At 37.7% G+C, this 23,866-nt stretch overlaps 1 protein-coding gene across 7 annotated transcripts in view; it reads right to left on the bottom strand.

Moving 5' to 3' along the window:
• Positions 1–732: 732 nt before the first annotated feature.
• The window catches only part of cdk14 (cyclin-dependent kinase 14), a 477,589-nt gene continuing 454,455 nt past the window's right edge, over positions 733–23,866 (bottom strand). For all 7 annotated transcript variants that reach the window (XM_052016680.1, XM_052016686.1, XM_052016685.1 and 4 more), the window contains one exon: positions 733–4,192. The gene's annotated coding sequence lies outside the window, so the exon portion shown is untranslated. The remainder of the gene's footprint in view (positions 4,193–23,866) is intronic.

The raw sequence follows: 23,866 nt of genomic DNA, 5'->3' as shown, positions 1-23,866 counted from the left end.
CCTCTCCCAATCAATCTTTGGAAATTCCCATCTAATGCCATCAGAATTAGCCTAGCCCCGATTTAGGACTTTAACTTTTGAACCAGTCCTATCCTTTTTCAAGCTGTGAGTCAGTGGGCTTATAATGGATATTGCCCATAATAGTGCCAATAATTAAAATGAAAAAACCTACCAACTGTCAACTACATCTCCTCCCACCTGTTTTCTGTAAGGATTCCATTCTATTCTCCTGGTTTCTCCACCTCTGTCACGTCTGCTCTCGTGACTAGACTCCACCCCTTCCTCTCCATTGCAACTTAAGACATGCTCATCTTCTCACTTTGCCATTTCTGATGAAGGGACACCAACCTGAAATGTTAAGTCTGTTTCTCTCTCCACAGATGCTGCTCGACTTGCTGAGTGTCAGCACTTTTCCTTTGTGTTTCACATTTCCAGCATCTGCAGTTATTTGCTTCACCATCTCACTGTATTGTCAACCACTAAATGTGCATTAATCCATTAACCTTCTTTAAAAAAGCCTTAGCACAGTATTTTACACATCTAGTTTTACTTGATGTTGATTAAATAAAAGAACAATGTAGGAACACCTTTCATCATATTATCATATTAGATGTTAACACCCATGGTAATTTGGTGCAGGTTCTACCAGCTAGAATGTCCAAGTTTGCTATAGTTTGTATTATTCCTAAATAAAGAATTGGGTTATTAATTTTAAATCATTTAAAATAATCAGCTGTACTATATTTTATTTTCATGTAACAAGAAACCAGTTACAGAAGGACATACAATTAATACATCTGCAATAATACATTACATATAAGTTTTAACAAATAATGCAACAGTTACTCTATGTTTCTATGTTCTAGACTTTCTCAAGGTTTGTGTCATTTATTTGTATTTTAGGTATATTCTTGTTTCCGTACCAAACAACAGCATATCAAGAAGATGGATTTTAATAGATGCATCATACAAAAAAAATACATGAAGCATACAAGTGCAGTTACTTTGAACAACACTTTCCAGATTCATGTTTGGGATACCTGCCATCACCCCAATAGTCAATTAATTTACAAGGTGGTACAGCATAAACATACAATGGTTCTCCTATATCTGTCTGTAGGGAGACAATCAAAACCCAATTTGCATGGTATCAATGGTAACCTCAATTACTTAACTGTCCTTAGAAGAGAACAACTTAATTTTTAATTCCTCTTTCGTAAAGACATGGAAGGGAACAAACATAATACACGTAAAAAAATTACAAAAAAGCATAAATATTCAGAGGACATTTAAGGAGGATAATATAAGAGGCTATAGATTCCACAAGTTGAACAGATAATCTCTGATTATCAGCAAGCTGCACAGTGATTGCTTATGAATTTATGCATTCTTATTTTGTACCAATGTTTACTCAGTTAACAATTATTTATCTGTTTAAACAAGATTCAAATAAAGCTCATCAATATCTACTGGTGCCACACAAAAATTCAAAGAAAAAATATCGTATGCCAAAAACGTGCTGCTTAAAATGAATATTTACAAAGCAAAATAATAAATGTGTTCACTTCATAGTATATTTCCAAAGTTACTAACTCCTGGATTTTGCCTTCACCTTGTGCAAATGCTGACATAATTGAAGTACTCAGTGCACTATTAAGTTCCTCTAAAATTCAAAATTATGAATTTCAGTGATTGTAGAGCCAGCATAACACAGTGCAACCTATTTTTATAGAAAATCTGATAAATAAAAAGAGAACATAATAATCACAACTGCACAGCACTTAGCAACTCAAAGCACAAACTAATTGCTATTGTTGTGCAGTTCATTGTGAAAATTATTTAATAACAATTTAATCATGAGGTCAAGATTTGACATAATGAATAGAGGCCATATTACTTACAAGTACAATAAACAGATGCATTACCATTGCTAATGACCTTGAAGAAACATATCCGCATTATCAGGCTTAAAAAATTAAACTCCAACAGATTGTTTTTAAAATTATCTTTCTTATTGTTCTCATTCAAGATCTTCAAATGTGATTAATAGAATAGCTGCCTGAAATTAAAATGTGCTTCCAACGTTCAAATGAATGACGGCTATGTATTAAAATAAAAATACAAATCAAAATAACATTGGAATTAAAGAGTGGAAGTAATATTCGTGAAAGCATTTTTTGAGGTGAAACTCTTCCATGCAATTTGATGCTATAATCAAAGTTCAAAAACTGCTTTAAAAAAAACACTAACTCCCACGATAATGGTTTTGTCCCAATTTGTCTTTAATCGATTTTTTTTAATTACCCTTAGTTTAACAAATACATAAAAGGCAAATTGTATGATCAATTGTTCTTGATTGATTGAATAACAGTCAAAATCACACTTACAATTTTGAAAGTTATCACTGATAACATTCAGTGCTAACATATGTTCCATTTGTTTATTGGTTGGTGGTAATTTAAGATTCAATGATTGTTCTTATTAGGGGACTAGTGAATATAATGTTGGACAGAGCACAGAAGAAGGACTGATTCATAAATCTCAAAACTGTAAGTAACATGTGTCTGCTGTGGAACTAGATATTACTTGGGAAAAAAAGGGAATGTTTTACAATATTTTTATTTTAATAATAAATGACAATATTAAGCAAATATTGTTCCCATTTGCAATCTTTAATCTTCAATTTCAATCCATCCCATTTACCAGCATACATTTTCTGAATTAAATGATCCAAATCATTTGTAGCAGTATACTTTAAAATGATTTATAATCCATAGGTATATTTATACCCCTTCCTTCTGATTGAAGGTTATATATGTTTAAAGCATATTCTATACTCAGCTGAAATTACACACTTGAATTTTCAATGCACATGAAAGCTTTCTTAATATTATGGTGTGTTTCACTGAGGGCTAATGCAATAGGGAAATAGCAATGTTGGAAAAATATAGAGAAATTAATGCATTACTAATGTCGGAAAAGTAACTATATTTAATCTTAAGTGAAAAATACAATCTCATCAATCAAGAAAAACATGATTTTTATCTAAAGGCAGGAGTAATCTATAGTCTGTGAATGATAATAATAATCTGTTTCCATGGAGGGGGGCAAGGGAAATTATCAAGAATATGACTAAAAAAACTGGGAAGATATGAGGGAAGATATTTATTGATGTGAATAGTGGGTGCAATTTTACTCCAAATAGAAAATCAGAAGAAATCATCCCACAGCATTTAGGCTGAGATAAAATCAGGTATTTGTCTTAATGATAGAACTTGGTCTGTGCTCTAACCAATACAGGAAAAAATGGGTGGATTGAGGCCATAAGGTTAAAAGGCCACCTATGGTATTTGAAGAATCCCATGGTTCCTGCTTAGAGATTTTAGCTCTGCTTTTTAAATTAGTTCCCTCCTTATGGAGTTTATAGCAAGAACAGACTTTCAAGTAATAATGCTTATCCAGGATCTGTAACAACAAAGAATTGGGTATAAATCTAACTCGAGACTTCGTAGGGGCTAAAGAGGTCCCATTATATACATGGTTTTTATATTCTTCAAAAAAGCTAAGCCAGTGATCCTCGTGATAGTGCAAACCATTTTAAATGCTGCAGTTCACCCCATCATCTGTGGACTTATCTATGTTCCTTGCAAGATCCCAGCTGGAGCACTGTCACAAATGTTAACAGTGCTTCACTAGCTATTTCATTTCAATTGTATACAAAGGTATGCTGATTTTTGTAAAACATATGCAATGTCTTTCATGCCACTGTTGATTGCTTTGTAATGCTGGCATCATAGGGTTTCCTGGCATGCTCAAGATAGTTTCAAATAAATTTTTCAGAATTTCAATGTTGCCAGTGAAATCTGAATGAGCTGTACAAGAATGCTACGCTACCACAGAAAATCAAAAGACTGACAGACAAGACCCTGTAAAGCAGCACAGATCATTTATCAGCAAAGTGAATCTCTAAACAAACTATTAAAAAAGAGGTGGTTCTTGCATGTCATGGTTTAGCATTCAAGATGTCAAATTCAGAGCACAAGCACAAATAAACCCACACAATGCAAATGGCAAGAATTGTCTTAACAACAGCAGCCATTCGCTAACATGACTATCAACAAGAGAATAGGTGCTTGAGTTCCTTTGCTTTTCTGTTTCTTTAGCTGCTCTTTGGAACTGGCGATGAAGTTACCTACAATAATAAAAATAAAACAATCAGAACAATATTGTTGTTACAGTCTAGATGATATTGGTAAAACAAAAATTTTACAAGTTAAAATATCAGGAATATTAATGTCCTGTGACACGTGGGAAATGCAGAAGTCTGATTGGCACAATTAGTCTAAATTAATATGCTTACAGTTTGACTAATAACTTTACAATTATTCATGATAGTCACAAGGCTTACCATGAAAACAGTCTTTCCATTTAATGAACTATGATTTCATGAACACTTTCAAAATTAAGGAACAAAAAATTCTAATTCTTTTCTCGCTTTAATAATCTGGACCTGCTCAACATTTAATGGACTGTCGTAAGACTTGAATAATGATGTTTGAAATTAGAATGATATCTTTACGCATGCATCTTTATCGTGATCAGTTGGAGTGGGATGAGCAAAAAGTTTTAAAATAGGTCAAACAATGCATTTAACAAAATGACATATATACTGCTGGAAAATAATGTGCTTTTATATTTCATCCTTAATGATAGCTGTATTGATTTCTTTGCAATTCCAGTATATTTTTCAGAAAAGCATTTTAGATGGAATACATTTCAAAAATGTTCAGTCATATCACAACAGATATTGCAGTCGCAGCATACCAGCACATTCAATCAGATATAAACAGATCAGATGGTAGCATTTGAAGGCCACAATAAGCGCACCAATTAATATTGAATAATCTTGCTTGGCTAATCTGGTTTATATTTTCTCAATAAAATTATTTAATAAATGTCCCTTTTGGGAATTTCCCCTCTCAGCTTTTCTGTTTAATTTGAATATTTGAAAATATAATATTTAGTATTATAGCCTGATAGAAAGTTAATATTGAATCAACTATTTTGTACAATCAAATGAAGTCAACAAATTACTGACTACTTCAATTATTCCTAGTAATATAATAATGCAAAAATGTAAATTATCAAAAGGTTGCAGGTGATGTTACATGATTGCAAGAGCATTCGACTTCAGACTATTAATCCTAAACCCACGTCTCAAACAGCAGTTTACCAGTCGCAGAATTATGGTTCTCTCATCACAAATATATTCCATCTGAATCTGCTACTGCTGTTACCTATATTTTATAACATTTGTATTCAACTGTTATCCTATTGCAGCTCAACAAGCACCAAGTCCTGAATAATTAATTGGCCCATCAGTACCCATAATGCATTCTCATCCTGACCTACATGCACTTTGAACTAAATATTTTTTGTCTCCTTTTTTCTTGAAACCAGATGACAGCACCACATGATGGAAAAGATAAAAAATTAAAACGAGCACTCCTGGAGGGTAGGTGAGTGACCTGTGGGAGAAAACTCAGCCGGAGAAGATCTCCGCACCTAGCATCAGACAGCTACAAATTGATTAGTTAGTCTGAGGAACTGCCACCAACCAGGCTCGAGAGACTAATTAAAGAGAGCACTGCCTGCACAGATACCCCATTGACACCAAATTTGCTCAGCTGTGGCCACGAGGGAGCCTGAATTATCTTAACAGCCGTGGTTTCTCATGTCTGCCTCACATTATAGGTAAGGGATGAACACTGCTCTCTTCTCCCTTAAAATGACTGAATTATAAATGACCTCATCAGAGTTTTAATGCAAGTGATATAGGTTAGCCAAATAAATGTTAAAAGTTAATCTGTTGACAGATGTCAAAATCAAGCTCTGTGATTCACTGGAACAGCTTATAATATTGAATAAAATATGTGGCTCATATTTTAAATTCAATTTTAATGCAAGATGCCTAATAGTGAACAAAACACATTTCAAAATGAGAGTTAACAGTGAAACTGTAGCTACATGGTTGTCCCATATCCGTTAATATCATTGGCCTACAATTTCTATTTTATTTTGAAAAGCAGACTGAAATAGCCTCTCTCATTATTTATGTATTACCACCAAAATATTTAATTTCCTTAAGTGCAATATTGGCAATAAGAAAATTAAAAGCATCCAACCACAATGTATCTCCTCTAATGATGGAACTATTAAACCATATAACGTATACTAGTTTGTACAGTTCCATTATCCTCACTATGAAATCTAGAATATTTTTTATATATTGTTGAGCATGGAGTCTGAAAAGGCCATTTTGTCCCACAAGGCACATTTTGTGTCCACTTCAGTTTTATTATGGAGATGTTTCAAGATCTTGTTGTAAGAGGGCAGGTCAACATGCTAGAGAGTGAACAAGCATGACAACACTTCAGTCAGAATGTGAAAACATGTCTAAAAAATGTCAAGAATAGGCAGGAGTTCCAAAAGCGATTCAGTGAATTAAAAACTACATAAAATGAATGGAGACATCTTGTTGTAATGTAGCATATGATGGTCAATTGTTGTTAAATATTAACACTATTTATACAGAAATACCAATGGAGATATAGCCACTAAATATGGTGGAAGGGTAACTATATAGTATTTTTTTATACAATCCTTTTACAGGATATTATGGCACTAATAAAATACTTCAGAAATGAACTACTACCAGCCAAAACCACCCAAGCTCAATTCCCATCGTCATTATGCTTGAAGTCAAAATTCATTCAGAACTACTCAGTACTATTTGTATAAACCTATCAGAAAATGATGAGAGAATTATACATTTATTTTGGAGGTGTGGAAATACTTAAGATCAATGTTGTAGGATTGCATAGCCCAGCCAGCTGTGGCAACTGATGTGTGCATACTGGATGTTGCTAGTCCACAGACTTGCCTGTAGTCACCCCTTGCTCCCAATGGTCCTGATGCAAAGAACCTGTTGCTTTGGCTCAAAGTGTCACAGACTCCAACTGCAAAGTCTGAGCAGTGGCAGGGATTCAATAAGGCATTGAAGCTCTGGAAATTCCTCAGACAACCTCTGGCAACAGGCAAAGCCCAACTCAGCTTACAGAAACATTTAAAAACTAATGAAATGAAATATAATTGACTTTTTTTTAGAAATACCATTTTTACAGTCAAAAAAAATCAGGTAAAAACAGAAGTAATTAAAAACCAAAATAACAAAAGAAATGAACTTATCTTCTCCTTTCTTTCCTTCCCCATATCCATAGAATCCCCTTTGAAACCAGGGCATGAGATCTGAGAGCCAATTCCCCAATGGCTGTCTAGTGATTGAGGATCTTGACAGTTAGGGTGCCCAGTGTTATCCAGCAAGTTCAGGATTCAAGGGCTTGATTATGTATACATGGAAGTCCTGGACTTGCTATCATTTAAACACTGAATGCCAGCAATTCCATTCAAAATCTCTAGCATTTATCAGCAAAACATGGGCCATTCATCTACATTTTTTGTAAAATATTAAACAAGGTATACAACATATTACTGTATACAGAATGTTCAACAATAATAGTTGACTAAAAAAGAGATATGTATTTATAGCCCATAGATTCCTCATAGGAGCTGTGGGAATTCCAGAAATATATTTCTTCTGCCCATCTGCTCCCTTTACAACTGCTCCCATGACAAATGGAAACCTAATGGTCCACATTCATAAAATATATAGGAGAAAATAAGACATCCCCAGTCATTACCACTGGCACTTATTTCAGACATTCTCACATAGCCACACGCCCTTAGGAAACCTTTCAAAAAGAGTTGAGGAGGATGGTGAGAGACAGAGCTTTAGTGTAGAAGGTACAAGGTTTAATTAGGTATTAGCAAGTGTGAGATCAGTTTGGTTTGATCCTATTGATTTGTTCTAGGATATCTTTCTTAATAGAGGATGGAAGAATCTTCAAGAGGTAGTGCCTCAAGAAGGTGGCATCCATCACTAAGGACCCTCACATGGCCTCTTCTCATTACTACCATCAGAGAGGAGGTACAGGAGCCTGAAGACCCACACTCAACTTTTTAGGAACAGCTCCTTCTCCTCCGCCATCAGATTTCTGAACGGTCCATGAACAGTACCTCATTATTCCTCCTTCGCACTATTTATTTATTTTGTAACTTACAGTAATGTTTACATCTTGCACTGTACTGCAACTGCAAAACAACAAATTTCATGACATATACCAGTGATAATAAACCTGATTCTGATGGAAATAGGTCTATGTTGAACTGTGACATCTACACTATGCAAGATAAACTGAAGATGAACAGACTGCAATCTGCCATTAAACACATGGAAAGACCAATAGCAACATCAATGATGCAAGCCATATACACGGACAGGCTTTGTTTCCGGTCAATGATCCGTTTTCCAGAATGTTCAGGAGTTCAAATGATAAGTCACTGGTCTGCAACATTAACTACATTACTTTTTTCAAGTTTGTTGATTAACTTGCTGTGAATTTCAAGAAAATAAGAAATAGATGCAAATGTAGATCTCACAATTCTTTGAATCTGCTCTGTCATTCATTAAGGTCAAATCTAATCTCATCTTTGTCCTAAACTCTTTATTTCTACTTGATCCCAAAACCCTTGATTTCTTTGTAGTTCAAAAATCTATCTCAGTTTTAAATGTAATTGGTGACTCAGTTACTACCCATTGCTGGGATAGAGAATTATACAAATTCATAATCCTCCAGGAGAAAAAATTCCTTCTCATCTCAATCTTAAATCGCTGAACCCTTGTCCTAAGATTATGCTTTTGAGTTCTAGATTTCCTCACTGGGAAACATTTTCATAGCTTCTACCCTGTCAAGCCCTCTCAGAATTTTAAATGTTTCAGTGAGATCATCTTTTATTCTTTCAAATATCATGAACTATAGGCCCATTCTACACAATCATCCCTCACTGAACAATTCCCTTATGGAAACTTTAACATTAATAGTAAAACTAATCTAGTGAAGCTTTACTGCACTTCCAGGAGAGTATCCTTGCTTAGCAAGTATCCGTATAGATATAGGAAAATCTACTTATTCTTATATTTCACTCCCCTTGCAATGAAGGTCAGCATTTCAATTACCTTTTAATAACGTCTATCCTCATGCTAACTTTGTTTTTTTTATAGACCCAGGTATCTCCAAACATCAATATTTACTACTCTCATGCAATTTAAATAATACTCTATTTTTTTATTGTTCCTACCCAAGCAGGTAAGTTTATATTTTCCCTCATTGTACTCCATTTGCCCCCTTTTTTTGGTCTCTCACTTACCCTGTATAAATCCCTTTACAGACATACTGTGTCCTCTTCTATCTTTTTATCATCGCAGAACTTGGATACATTACACTTGGTTCCTTCATCCAAGTCATAAATGCAAATTGTAAAGTGGCAAAGTGCCATCACTGATCCCCGAGGCAGCCTATTAGTTACAATTTGAACTTAGAAAAAGACCAGTTTATTCCTATTATCTTGCTTCTGACAGTTAACCAACCCTCTGTCCATGATAATACATTACCCTCAACTTCACACCATTAATTGCGCACTAACTTTCTATGTGGCAACTTATCAAATATTTTTCAGAAATCCAAGTGCAACACTCATAGTTTCTTATTTATCTGCCCTGCTGGTCACATCCTCATAGAACTCCAATAACTATGGCAAACACTATTTTCATTCATAAAGCCGTGCTTTGTCTAATCATGTAATGCTTTTTTAAGTTCACTACTATTATGCCTTAGAAATATATCCCAGCAGATATTAAACAAACTGGTCCAAAGTTCACTTCTCTCTCTTATTACAGCAGGTTTACATTTGCTCTTTTCAATCTGCAAGGGTCTTTCAAGAAGCTAAGGAGTTATGGAAGACCATATCCAGTGCATCCCACTATCCCTATAACCACTCCTTTTGAATCATAGGATGCAGGTCATCAGGGCCAGGGGAGTTATCAGTCCTTGTTTCCAATAGTTTGCCCAATACTTCTGCAACGATATTCCAAGTTTTATGTTTCTCACTGCCCTTTGCCTTTTGGTTATCCATTTACTTTCATTGTGTGTTCAACATTTTTCCTTTGAAATTAATTATATCAGTGTTCAATCATAGGAAGCATTTGAAAGGGTACATATGAATTATAATAATTTTGATTAAGCATAATTTGAGGAAAAATTAGTTGAACTCAGTTTCTTTGCAACAGAGATATCTAACTGAGGTGATCTTACAGAAGTTTTTAAGATTGAGAAAAGAACTAGCAAAATGCCATCCAGAAAGTTTTCTCAGCAGGCAAGATTTAAACACTACAATAAGTTGTTTAAAAACTTGTATTTCTAGATTAAGCAAGGTGAAACAGAACTTTTTCACCCAAGACACAAAAAAAGCAGACAGTCCAAATAGTTTGAGACAACCGGGTGCATTTCTGGGAAAGGAAGCATAGAACACTTGAACAGGAGAATTGGAACTGCAGGTGGCCAAATAGCCCCACAGTTCAGTAAGCTAGTGGGGTGATACAGGAATCCGTGACATGGCCTCAGCTATTTACAATCTCTGTTAATGACTTGGAAGAAATGACCAAGTGTATCGCAGTCAAGTTTCACCACATAACAAAGACAGGTGGACGCATGATATGAATAGAGCACAAAAAGTGTTTGCAAAGGGATTTACTTAGGTTAAATGAGTGGCCAAATAGATGGCAGATCGAGTATAATATGAGGAAATCTGAAGTTACCTACTTTGGTAAGAAGAATAGAAAAGCAGATTATTACTTAAATGGTGTAAGGCTATAACATGCTGCTGCTCAGAGAGATCAGGATATCCTTGTAAAAGAAAAGTTAACACAGAGTTAAAGCAAGTATTTAAGAAGTCAAATTGAATGCAGCACCTTTGTTTTTGCAAGTGGTATAGTGTGTCTGAGTAAAAAAATGTTCCCACATCTGAGTGGGGCTTTTTAGAATCACACCTGAAATATGCACACAGTTTTGGTCTCTTCAGTTAAGGATAGATATATTTGCTGGGGAGGCAGTGAAGCATCCCTAGGTTTATTCCAGAGTTGTCCAAAGAGGAAATGTTGGGCAGAATGAGCAGAGCAGGTCATTGACTTCAGGAAAGGGGACAGTGTACATGCACCTGTCTACATCAATGGTGCTGATGTTGAGAGGGTTGGGAGCTTCAAGTTCCTAGGAGTGAGCATCACCAATAGCCTGTCCTGGTCCAACTACGTAGATGCCATGGCCAAGAAAGCTCACCAGCGCCTCTACTTCCTCAGGAGGCTGAAGAAATTTGGCATGTCCCCTTTGACACTCACCAACTTTTATTGATGCATCATAGAAAGCATCCTATCTGAATGCAGCACAGCTTGGTATGGCAACTGCTCTGCCCAGGACCACAAGAAACTGTTGAGAGTTGTGGACACAGCCCAGCACATCACAGAAACCAGCCTCCCCTCCATGGACTCTGTCTATACTGTACCTCTCACTGCCTTGATGAAGCAGCCAGCATAATCAAAGACCCCACCCATCCGGGCCCTCTTCTCCCCTCTCCCATCAGGCAGAAGATACAGGACCCTGAGGGCACATATCACCAGGCTCAAGGACAGCTTCTATCCTACTGTGATAAGACTATTGAACGGTTCCCTTATATGATGAGATGGACTCTTGACCTCACAATCTACCTTGTTATGACCTTGCACCTTATTGTCTACCTTCAATGCATTTCCCTGTAGCTGTGACACTTTACTCTGTATTCTGTTATTGTTTATACCCTGTATTACATTACCACTGTGTAATGAATTGATCTGTACAAATGGTATGCAAGACAAGTTTTTCACTGTACCTCGGTACAAGTGACAATAATAAACCTATACCAATACCCTGGTGTTGGGAAGAATAAGAGGTGACCTTGTTGAAACATAGATCCTGAGGGGGCTTAATAGAAAATATGCTGAGAGGGGAATCTAGAACTAGGAAGCACAACTGCAGGATAAAGTGTCAACCATGTCTGAACCAGATACAGAGGGAATTCTTCTCTAAAAGTGGTTGTAAATCTTTGGAATTCTCCATCCGAAAAAGCTGTGGAGGTAGGGTCATCGAACATGTTCAGGGCTGAGAAAGACCAATGTTTGGACCACAGGGGAATTGAGGGCTATGGGTTCAGGCAGGAAAGTGGATTTGAGGCCAAAGATTGAGTCAAACTTGATGTTATTGAATGCAGAACAAGCTTGAAAAGCAGTACATCTTATTCTTGCTCCTATTGCTTACATTTTTAAGCTCTGATTTATCACCACTGCAGACCCACATCACATAGCCTGCATATACTGCCAGATATTCAACCATGACAAGGCAGACCGCCCACACACATATTTGACAATCTCTGTAGCAGCCCCTCTCTTTTCCAGGATAAGACTGCACACAATCAACAGCAGGTACCTGGCAGGAGCAGGCACGTTTTGTGTACAGTGGTTCCTCATGGTGGAGAAATGCTAATCATCACTGCAGCAGGTATCACTGGGTTGTGACCAACGCAGGGTTGAAATGTTAGTTGGCATTGCTCTACATCACTGAGAATGCTATAAACCTGCTGAAGAGTTACTTAACTGAATAATTAACTCTGTTTCTTCCTGTACAGATGCTGCCCGAAATTCTGAGTATTTCCACCATTTTCTTTTCTTTAAACTCTTCTATTTATTCAGTATTTTTCTTTTATACCCACAGAACTAAAACATGCAGAATGAATGTCTGCTTACTGAAAGTTAAAGACAGACTCAATAATGCAGACTGCCTGGAATCAACATTAAACGAAGTAACACAGATGGCATGAATCTTAATTCACAGTAGCTGGGCTTTGGGATCAAGCCTCAAACCTCCAGTCTCAAGCTTGCCGTTAAAAAATTCCTTGAAATAGTAAACTACTGAAGATGTTTTTAAGAGTTGTTCTGATTTAACTGTATGTCTATAAAGTACTTCTTGAAATATTGGTATCTCAAGCATTGTTCATTATCAACAATAAAGTCTATCAAAGTACAAGGGAAAGCTGCCATTTTAGAGTCAAAATATTAAAACAGCAACTTTCAGATGAAGTCTGCAGTCTAAAAGATATAGAAGTCATCTTGGAATCATGAATTCAGACCAAGAATTTTGAAAGAGTATTTATTCTGCCAAAAACTTCTCCATTAAAGCAGACAACTTTTCCCAATTTCCAGACCTTTGAAAGACCACAAGCTAGAAATACTATCACATTGGGTACATTTGTTTTATTTTATGCACTAATGAAATGCAAAAAGCATTGTGAAACTGTAACTCATCTTCTGTGCAAATGACCACATTGGGGACACTGGAGCAGAACAGTGCCCTCAGTCAGCATGCAATGCACATTTAGCATTGCTGCCGCAGAATTAAAGTGAGCATCTGGGCTGAAGATATCGCTTTGGTCTTGAATTGAAATGTAGCTCTTTATGGGAAGCAGAAAGCCTTCATAATTATTGGATAAAGGTGTGGCCTGTTATCTGAGCCACTGTTGTTCAGTTGATCCTGACATCTCCTCTAATGGGCCAGATGTCTCTGGATATTCCAAGTAAGGTCTCCCTGCTTTTGAGAAAGGGGACGGTACTACCAACTGTTCTGATCTTTTTCTCGAGTGTTCACCATGTCCGATTGTGTGGTGTCTGTTGCTGTCTCTGACTTGGCAATCCTAGTTCAGGCATTCCACATGAAACTCTCTACTTAAAGCAGCAGATTCCATTAACAGCTGCCACCTAAAGAGCTGCTGGCATGTTGGGAATTGCATTTGTAATTTTGTTCTTGCAGGACTCTGGAAATGACACAGTTACAATGCAACTGTGCAGAAGGTCCAAGGTTCTTGACACTCCTGTTATATTCATTAGAAAACACCTTCCTTGCAACTCAGCAAGAAATTCAACTCATATATCTATGCAGTCTAGTTTCATATATTCATATTTGTATTTATTTAATTGCAATACAAATATATTTTCTTTAGTGCCCACATCTAAATAATTAATCTTTTTCTGGAATGGTGTTATTAAAACAGCTGTAACACAAATAATAATCAGGGGCCGCCATGTTCAAAAGTGTTGTAAATTACACCGCTGATCAAATAGGCTTTGATTCCCAACCAACAGCCAGTACGTAACAGCTACTTCTGGAATGGGTCCTTCTTTAATGTAGAGTAAATAAAGTTCAAAACAACCTCCATGCACAGACAAAATATGCTAATTGTATATTGTACAATTCACTGTGCACTATGGTTACACAATACAGACTTCTTGGGCCTGATGGCCTATTCCTGCTCCTATTTTCTTGTGCTCTTGTATCATGAGGAGTATTTAAAGTGGAGGTGGGTAAGTATTTGAGAACCTGAGGAACAGAGGGGTATGGAGAAATGGCACAGAAGAGGAGTTGAGGCCAGCATAGATCAGCCATGATTATATTAAATGATGGGACAGGCTTAAAGAGCCTGATGGTCTCCTACTCAAGCTCATATTTTCTTGTGTTCTTGTATTTTTAGAATTGCATTTCATCTTTAGTGATTCTATTTCCTTAAGTTTAGAAAATTAATAAAAACCTATAAAATAATAAAATTTTGCCTCTTATTATTAAGTTCCCAAGGAAAAGAAAATTTTGATAGGTCCCATCAATTTCAGATCCCAAAAGAGGTCAATGTCCATTGTCACCATTCTCCTGAAGGTACTCAGAATAAGGTTGATTTTCACTTCTAAACGTTGGTTGACATATATTTTTTCACAAATATATAATGCTTGAAACTGCAAAATAATACAGCACGTCAACTTATCATCAAAACAAACGTACATCAAAATGCAAACAAAGACATCAAACTCAGTATTAAAAAATAGTGCTTGCATAAGTTATATTCATATCCTCTAATTAACAGATAAAATGGCCACAGACAGCCGCCAGCAAGTTGTAAGGTATGGGGTGATGGGGTGGCAGGGGGGTAGTGATAGTGTAGGGATGGTGAAATACAGTAGTTCACATTGAGAAAATCAACAATGGAATTTGTTGTTTCAGGGGCTAACTTAGTAGGAACAGATGTAGAATCTGTGCTGCGATGTGATCAAAGAGAAGCACGACTTAAACCCAGATGGAATCAGTGGGAGGGATTGTGGGAGGATTTAGGGTGTGGCATACCCAGTTCCGACAGCTGGTGACTACACCACCAAACAAGCAAAAGGTGCCTTAAACAGTACATGGTTCCTGCAGGAACTGGGAAATGTTCACTGCCATGGCTACTGAAAAGGTCCATGAAATTTCAAAAAGGAAACCTCATTTTGCAAATTAATCCCAGGTTAGTTAGCATTGCTGATTAAATTATTTGCTTCTGAAATTAGCTGCATGGACATGCATCTGGATTTGCTTAAGCACATTACATGCGCACTCTCACTGTAATTACTAAAATCCGACATCACATCTCACATAAACAATGATAAATGGAAAATCATATGTCTTATTGAGTTCATGTATATTACTAGACAGCATTAAAACCACGGTATGAAATTCTTTCAGTTTCCTAGACCTAAGTTTGTATCAAAACAAGGATAAATTCATGATTAATATCCAATCTACAAATTATTCTATTTAGAAAGTACTAAATCTGGAAAGATGTTTGATTTTAAAGATGATGGCAGTGCTCAAGTTATGTGCCACAGAATAGCAAGTCTGTGACTATGTTACAGACCAAAATCATGCCATTAAGGAGTTCACGGATCAGTGGGAACGCAAGGAGATAAGTAAAATTACCCATGGATATTTCTGCACAGCTGATTTTTCCTGCAGTCTTTACTCTGCACCTTCCTTTGATGGTTTGGTTTGTGCAGAAAATCACAAAGGTTAATCTTGCCCATCAAGGCTCAGTGCCACAGAATCCTCTTCTTCAAATGGAACCTTATTGACTCCTCTTGAATGAAAATTGTAATTTTTTGTGAGTTATGTGATGAAGAATATTCTCATTCATGCCCCAAATTGCACTGATACTTTATTTTGCAAAAATTACTAAATTATGAAGCTGTTTAAACATTTCCACTAAGATAAAATAAAACAATGGTGGAAATTTAAAAGATCAACAGAAAATTCTTGCTTCACAGAAAATTCAACTGAATGACAACAATGTTTTGCATGGGAAGTTAATCAGAACTACCTCATTACATCCAAATATTGTTCATTCTTTAGATACTGATTTTAACATGCTCACATCTGCAGCATTTATTTCTATTTCATATGCTGGATGTACCACGTATAAAAAAATCCAATACTATGGTTTTATAGACCGCACAATGTAAAGTCTAAAAACATCTAAATAATAAATAAAACTGGGAGAAGGTGAACAGATTTTTGTAAGATTAAATACTATATGTGTCACATTGGATGCTTATCACTTAATCCACAGTATGTAATAAAAAAACATGCTGCTTTATGTTTTGTTGTTATAGAATTAAGGTTAGAATATATCACTGACAGTTCCACATAAACACACCCGTGATTTTTGCATAGAGCCTGACACATTTCAACCTACCAAATATTTCTGTTCATGTGCAGTATATGGAGATTTTGACACAAGCTTTATCATTAAAATATACAATAAATTGCAAGAGTTTATTGTCCAACTGTCTTCTTGTAGCATTTAAAAATTAAATTTTATTTTTTTTAATTTTATTTACAGCGTGTTAACAGGCCCTTCCGGCCCAACGAGTCCGCGCCGCCCATTTTAAACCCATATTAACCTACCCATACATCTTTGGAATGTGGGAGGAAACCGGAGCACCCAGAGGAAACCCATGCAGACACGGGAGAACGTACAAATTCCTTACAGACAGCGACAGGAATCGAACCCCGATCGCTGGCGCTGTAATAGCATCACGCTAACCGCTATGCTACCGTGCCACCCTCTAAAAAATTTACCCTGAAAAAGGTACCTGCCAGTAGTTTATAAATTAAATAAATACATACAATTCCCTAATCAAAAAAATGAAGCATTCCACGTTATATTTTTAATCTTACTTTGTTATTTTGTTAATCTTACTTTGTTAAACCAGATTTTCTGTACTGGGAGAAGAATTACTGATTCCTGGAATTCTGCTTTTCGACCCCATGCCCCACCCCATCATGGTGACATCCCAACAAATTGTTCTTTTCGACCTGACGTGTTAATTCTATTTCTATTACGAATAGGCCCTGTCAACTTTGGATCCCAAAGAAATCAATATCCATTATCACCATTCTCTTGAAAATAATGAGAATAAGGTTGAATTTCACTTCTAAATGTTGGTTGACATACACTTTCACACATATATAATGCCTGATATATGTGTGAAAAATGATACAGCACATCAAATTTATAATTAAAACCAACATACATCAAAATGCAAACAAAAAGACCTAACTCAGTATTTAACACAGTGCATTGCATAACTTAACCTGACCTGCTGAATATCTATATCATGTTCTGTTTTTATTTCAGATGTCCAGCATCTGCAGTTTTTGTTTTGATTTTTAACTTTCTCTCTCCACCTGCTATGGCCCTGTCTTCTATGTTATCTTATGAGTGTGTAGATTACGCACATATGAACCCATATTAAGTTTTTATGCCATATCAGCACAACGTTTTAATTGTTAGCACCCATTTTTTGTGCAGTAAAGAACCCTGACAATGTCTATGCTGATATGATCTCAGTTTTGCCATTTAGAAGCTTCACCCGATACCCTCTCTAAACCTTTCACAGCTGAGTAAGCGACAGGAAGAACCCCCTACCAGCACCACTTAACGGGGATCATTAACCAACTATTGGTTAATTTTAACTGGTGTTTGCTGCAGTTCTATCATGTGCTTGGAGCTTTTTGTTTTAGTATAGTTTCAAGTCACAAAGTCTACAGGTAGAGGTCTGGCAAATATTAGAGGCTCTTAATGCTGATTTCAAAGCTTCTGCAAAGAACTGTTGTTCCCAACCATTTGTCTATTTGTGGATATTTCCCTCGAAATCCAGTGTGCATGGAAAAGGGACAGAAGATATGTTGAGCAGGAAAAGCTCTGGGAAGTTGGGAGGAGAGGGAGAAATGCTCTTAACAGGAGACCACACTCATCCAAAGTGTTGAAGGAACAATTCTCTATCAGAGACCTCAGAGAGCACAATGCACAAGCCATCTGCACTTCAATATATCCTCCCTGAAATCTGGCACGTTGCAGCCTCAAGAGCAGTTTCAGTCCAGGTCAAGATCTACTTTGCTGGTAATGGAAAACAAATAAAACTGCATATGTTGGAACCTGAAACAAAAACAGAAATGTTGGAAGAACTCAGCAAGTCAGGCAGCATCTGCGGAAAGAGAAACCAGTTAAGGTTTCAGGTCGAAGCCCCTTCATCAGCATTGAGAAAGTGTGTTGGTCTAAGTAGCATAGAAACTGGACGAGGCAATGGGAGGGTCAAAGGAAATGTCTGCAATAGGGTGTCCCGGGGAGAGGGATGAGAGCACAGAACAAAGATAGTTTCCCCAGTACTCACCTTCCATCCAACCAGCCTCCATAACCAATCTATTATCCTTCACAACTTCTGCTGACTCCAACATGATCCCACCACCAATCATACCTTCTCCTCCTCTTCCTGCATTTCACAGGGACTGCTCACTTCCTGACACCCTGGTCCAGTCTTCAGTCCCCACCCACCACTCTTCATCCCACAGCACCTTCCCATGCAACCGGAATAGATGTAACATCTGTTCATTCACCCCTTCCTTTCCGACTATCCCGCGACCCAAACAATCATTCCATGTGAAGCAGCAATTCGCTTGCATCTTGATCCCCTGCATTCTTTTCTTCCAGTGATGTTGGGGAGAGAGTTCAAGTACATACACCCAGCAATGATAAAGAACCACCAATATATTTCCAAGTCAGGATGGTGCACGATTTGGAGGGGAACCTGCAAGTGGTGGCAGAAATTGCAGATTAATGTCAGAGTAATCCGGGCCAATAACTGCAGTGCATTTTGTAGATGCTACACCCTGCATCCATTGCGCACTCATGCTGAAGGGAATAATTATTTATTGTGGTTGATGTGGTGATAGGCAAACAGTCTGCTTTGTCCTGAATGGTGTGGAACTTCGAGAGTTGTTGGTGCTGCACTCATCAGGTGCTGTCCTTTTACCTTCCCACCATCCAGGGACCCAAACAGTCTCTCCCGGTGAGGCAGTGATTCACTTGCACTTAGTGCACTGCATTCAGTGTTCACAATGTGGCCTCTTCTATATTGGTGAAACCAAATGCAGACTGGTTGATCGCTTTACAAAGCACTTGCACTCAGTCTGCAGGAGTGACCCTGAGCTTAGGGTTGCCTGCTACTTTACTTCACTATCCCACTCTGAACTCTCTGTCTGTGGCCTCCTGCTCTGTTCCAATGTAAGCTCAAGGAACAACACCTCACTTTTCGTCTGGACATGTTGTAGCCTGCAGGATTCAATACTGAATTCTCCAATGTCAGGTAACTTGCTCTTTCTTTCTGTTTGTATCAGGACAGGCCACTTGTGTTTGCCAACCCTCTCCCCCTCTTTTTTCTTTCATGTGTATACTCTGGCCTGCTCAGCATGTCCCAGTAGGCCGGACTATAAAACATCACCCGATTTCACAACATTAGCGACACATTACACAGACAAAAGAATGTAACGATACATTCAATGGCTATATCATTTCACCTTATTACAGACATTACCTTTGTGCCCTCCCCCACCTTCTCTCTTACATAGACCTGCTTTCTCTCTTTCTCAGTTCTGCTGAGGGGTCTTCAACCTGAAATGTTCACTGGTTTCTCTTTCCAAAGATGCTGCATGACTGGCTGAGTTCTTCCAGCATTTCTACTTTTGTTCTATATTGCCAGTGGATGTCATGGTAACTACAAAATGAACTTTTACATGCCTGGCTGGATCTAAAGCAATTTGTAACATCTCTCATTTTACCATCTACATTTGACCAAGATGTTCAACTTCCCTAATCAAACAAAAGTAACCACGTTTCATTCTCATTTGCTGGAGATCAGTTGCCAGAGTATATAGAACATTACAGCACAGTACAGGCCCTTCAGCCCACGATGTTGTGCAGACATTTTATCCCGAGTAGATGGCTTTGCAATGATTGCAGGCTCCTATGTGGTTCAGGATGCCACTGCAATAAGTATTTCATAAAGCAATAATGTCCCAATTCATAATTTTTTTGTGACCGGATTTGGCATTAGTGCAAATGCAGAAACTACTTAAGGCACCAACATTGCCTGAAGTCCAACTTCAAGGCACACATATCAGCTCAGTGCCATTTGTTCTTTGGCTAGATGTTGTTGTCACTGGTAGGCTTGGAATTTATAGCCCATCACTATTTGCCTTTTTAGCCATATTGCTGTGAATCTGGAATCATGCATGGGGCAGACTGAGTAAGGCTGACAAATCTGTTGGGGTTTTATAACTGTCTGGTGGTTTCATGGTCACTACAACTGATCCTGGCTTAACTAATTCCAGAATTTATTAAATGAACTTCAATATCTCAGATGCTATGGTAGGATTATGAATGCATATTTCTAGAACATTATTCTAGGCCTATGGGTTGGTAGACCAATAACATAATTTATGCTACTAGACTATTCAATGTCCAACTGGTGTGTGACCAAAGGCAACTAATCTTGCAGGGATTGCCCAGTGATCTAACAGAAGTCACGATGGCTTTGTTCTGTGAGCCTCCATTGTGCTGACCAATTTGAGGCACTGAGATAAATCAGAGAATAGTTACTGTCAATAAGGGCTACCAACTGACAACAGGGCAAATAACTCTGATGGGCAATGCCAGACATGTTGTAAAGCAAACTAATACATTTACTGGAATATCTGATATAAAACAATGCTGAAAATATAGAAAGAATGCAGGTCAGGCTGCATCTGTGGAAATAGAGAGTTAACATTTCAGATCAATAACCTTTCATCAGGTATTGTTATTCAGGTAAAATGTTAATCCAAGGCACAATTCTCCACTCCACTCTTCAAGGTAACATGTGCAAATTAAGAAAAAAAAAACTTGATTAACATTTGGGCATGGCCTCATGAGGAGCAAAACCATCTCCAGCACAGTGATCATCTCCAATAGAAGGGAGATTAACCGCATACCCTTTACAGTTACTTCGGCCGAGTCTCCCACCATCGACATTGGTCAAAATACAACTAAGGTCACCATTGACCAAAATACAACAAACCAATACAGGCCAAAGGCTGGTTTTCCTTCAGTGACCAACACACATCCTGGGCAGGGCATTGATTGCACATACATAATGCAGCTGAGGTTGAAGCATTCAATCCATCTTGGACACGCCAACATTTTGAAAGAGTGATCTACTTGATCATTTCCAACAATTGTTACACTCCAAAGTTAGTCAGAGATTTTCCACCATTTACACATCAGAAACACCTGGATGAGTGCAGTTTTACTTATTGAAAACTATGTTACAGCACCACTTTCCGCTGCCAACTGATAGTTGTACCATAATGGATATGTGTATTTTTTTCTCAGGCAGGTTATATACTTGTGGTATCCAAGCAAACACATAAGTTAAAACTGGATGCAATAAAACTGATTTCACACTCTCTGAACTAATCAGAAGCAACATTCTTCTTTGAAGCATAAAATTATGAGGGGTTTTGACAAGGTAAATGCAGGAAAATTATTTCCATGTGTTCACATGTCAGTGGTGAGAGGCTGAGTTTAAAATTCAGCAAAAGAGCAAAGTGAGAAGCTTCAGGAAATTTCTTGTCAGTTGCCTAACTGAAACAATGGTAGAAGAAGGATCCATTGCTTGCCTTTAAAAGGAAAACTGATAAATATAGGAAATATGATTGAGTAGATTGTTTTTCCAAAGTGCTGGAATGTCCAGGATGAACTGAATGCTTCTACCTCGGCTGCATTATGTATAATACCACACAGCAGAAGACCAATGCATCAACTCCAAAGAACATTGGGAAAATGTGGTGCACTGTGGTGAATCTCTGGATAACAAAAGGAGCATTTTTGATTGGTTGCTTTTCAATGAACATGCAACTTGAATTAATTTAGCGTGCTTAGTATCTGGATGCACACCAGAAACAAGCTTGTATTAATTTTTCCAACACCTTCAAGAAAGTATTAAGCAGCTACCTCTGCAACTTCCTTGAAAAAAAGTGAAAAGACCATTGCATAATTACCTCTCTGATGCCAACACCATCAGCACTGAAGCAATAAATATGATAGGTGGGGAATTGGTTGCACATACATAGTGCAGCTGAGGTTGAAGCATTCAGTCCATCCTGGACAAGCCAGAGGTTTGAAAGAGTGAACTACTTGGTTATATTTAACAACTGCTACACTCCAAAGTTAGTCAAGGGACTGTCTTCTTCTCAGGCAGTCGCCCAGGATTGAGGCTGATTAGTTTACGCTCTGGTTTTGAGAGATCGGAGATGACTGGATGCCATAGTGGGAACCACAGACACATGCACAGCTGAGGCAGGAGATGCTGGTGGGTGGTAGGTTGAGGGGGTGTTGAACACCTGCTGTTTATGTAGGGCTTCTGTGTGCTCCTGATGCAATGAAGTTCTCAATACCATCTCAAAAGTGCCTTCTCTACGTTGAGTGGTTTTGGGCCAACAATTTCCAAAGTCAGCAGGGATGTTGCATTTCTTTCATGTGTACATCCTTGAATCTTTTCCTCCACCCATCTCATCCCGTTTTGGGAGTCTAATGTGGGGTACATGAACAACATGGCATCTTGAACAAAGCTGACCAAGTGTAGTTAGATCCTCAATATTGGGGATGTTGGCCTGGGTGACACACTTGTGTTGGTTCACTTATTCTTCCAGTGAATTTGGAAGATTTTGCAGAGGCAATGTTGGTGGTATCTTTTTATGCTACATCCAAGATCTTGGTCTTCAAACACCCTTTTCCTCATTGGCCAAAGTCTGTATTGGTGCATTGAAGACAATGGTGAACTTCATTATGGATGTCTGCCTTTGCCAAGAAGTAGCTCCTGAAATATGGGAAGTGGTGCATGTTTTCTATGGTTTCCACATGAACCTTTGTTGTCAGAGGGCAGTCTAGGAGGAAGGATTCAAAGACACCCTTAGAGGGAACAGAAGTGAGCACAAATACAACTTAGTCACCACAGACTGGAGAATTCAACCCAGGACAGGGATGCATCATCTCACTTTGTGAAAGAGAACACATGGAGAGAACAAAGGGCCACTCTTTTCAGCCATGAACACACACACACACTTACAACCCTCAACCTGACCCATGGAGATCATCTCCAACTGTGACCCGTTCCCTTATACGATGAGATGGACTCTGACCTCCCGATCTACCTTGTTGTGACCTTGCACCTTATTGCACTGCACTTTCTCTGAAGCTGTGACACTTTACTCTGTACTGTTATTGTTTTTACCTGTACTACATCAATGCACTCTGTACTACCTCAATGCACTGTGTACTAACCCAATGTAACTGCACTGTGTAATGAATTGATCTGTACGATCAGTATGCAAGATAAGTTTTTCACTGTACCTCGGTACAAGTGACAATAATAAACCAATACCAATACCAAACGACAAAGGCAATTCTGCATGTATTTTTTCCAAATATCCACAATGTCTTAGTTATGTGAGCCACAAATAAACTTCCCTGTAGATCGTCAAGCCTTGGTATTATTTTAGCTGAATGAATGGCCAACCAACTGGTATATAAATAATAATGAATCAAAAGCTGAATAATCATATCTGGTAAGTTAGCAATCAACACAACTTTGGAT

Source organism: Pristis pectinata, chromosome 5, assembly GCF_009764475.1.
Source record: "Pristis pectinata isolate sPriPec2 chromosome 5, sPriPec2.1.pri, whole genome shotgun sequence".
NCBI lineage: Eukaryota > Metazoa > Chordata > Chondrichthyes > Rhinopristiformes > Pristidae > Pristis > Pristis pectinata.
The sequence above is the reverse complement of the archived record's forward strand: the minus strand, read 5'-3'. Positions and strand labels throughout refer to the sequence as shown.